The 1,356-nt window shown below is 39.0% G+C and overlaps 1 non-coding gene across 1 annotated transcript; it reads left to right on the top strand.

The window, feature by feature from the left end:
* Positions 1-954: 954 nt before the first annotated feature.
* Positions 955-1,061, top strand: LOC147918071 (U6 spliceosomal RNA). The gene has a single exon (XR_015549324.1). It is a non-coding gene; the product is annotated as a U6 spliceosomal RNA (small nuclear RNA).
* Positions 1,062-1,356: the final 295 nt, after the last annotated feature.

Genomic DNA, 1,356 nt, shown 5'->3' with positions numbered 1-1,356 from the left:
TTTTGGTTTTCTACTCAACTTCTTTTCTAAACTCTCTCTGCTCCTATTTCTCTGTACCCATTATATATTTTCCTTAAGCCCTATGTATTGACTTTGAACTCTTTGGCTATTTTATTAGTTTTTAAAAACTGTTTGGCATTGTAATTGTTTGCGATGTTTTTGGTTGTTGTTTCTAGCCCTCGTTTATTACTTTCTAGTATTTTGGAGAAGATCTTGTACTGGTTCAGTTGGATTATTTTAATAAGATGAGGTCTTTCTGGCCTGGCTGTTTGCAGACAGTTTGTGTGAGAAAGAGATCATGGCAGTCCTGTGGGCTAGTAAAAATTCATCATGGTACACAAGGAAACCCAAGACGCCATGTTGGGTGTATGAGAGATTTGCTTTAATCATGACTTCTCCAGAGCCAATAAAGATCAACAGCTACAGGAGGCCCCAAAACCCCAAGTTTCTCTTCTCCAACCTGTCTCCAGTCTCTCCAATCATGCTAACTATGTTTGTGTGTTTCCTTGTGGAATTCCCGATACATCATGGTGCCATATGGCATTTTCCCTCCAGCCTGTGTGTTCCATTTCCTTTGTTTAAACAGAAAAGATTTTAAACAAAAAAGATCATCACTTTACTCCTCAGATGGAATCCCTACTTAAGGATAACTATGCCCTGCTGGCTTTGTTTGGGATCTGCAGGCTTTCTCACTGGCTCCTTTCTCACACTTGTCTGCTCTTTTGCTACATTTGGCAATTCTTCAGCAAATATTGAAATTTAGGGTTAGAGTGTCCTGTAATTTTGGAAAGGTAAAAACTATTTGTAATTCTATTTCTTCAGTTATGCTCATTGTTTTTCCATGATTTCGAAGAGGAGATAGAAGCAGGGCTATAAGTAGTCTGTTTCTTGACTTCTTCATATTGGAGGGCTACAATAAATTTCGTGGACCTCAACTAATATAAAGAATTGATAGGGCTTGCTTCAGCAGCGCATATACTAAAATTGGCACAATACAGAGAAGATTAGCATGGCCCCTGCGGAAGGATGACATGCAAATTCATGAAGTGTTCCACATTAAAGTAAAAAAGAATCATCAACAAGGATGATGCTGAGACCCTGAGGTATTTGTAGCTTATGAATCTGCTATCAGATTCAGAGATGCTTAAGGTATGTAGCACATAATTTGAGGAATAAACTCAATCTTTTGTGTGTGTGTGAGGTATAATTTACACACAAGAAGATTCACCAGGTCATAGATTTATCTTTTTTTGTGTGTGTGTCCTCCTCTTTTTTTGCTGAGGAAGACTGGCCCTGGGCTAACATCCATGCCCATCTTCCTCCACTTTATATGGGACACCGCCACAGCATGGCTTG

This window comes from Ceratotherium simum, chromosome 2 (genome assembly GCF_057802395.1).
Source record: "Ceratotherium simum simum isolate JZ-2026a chromosome 2, ASM5780239v1, whole genome shotgun sequence".
NCBI lineage: Eukaryota > Metazoa > Chordata > Mammalia > Perissodactyla > Rhinocerotidae > Ceratotherium > Ceratotherium simum.
This window is presented reverse-complemented; position numbering and strand designations above follow the sequence as displayed.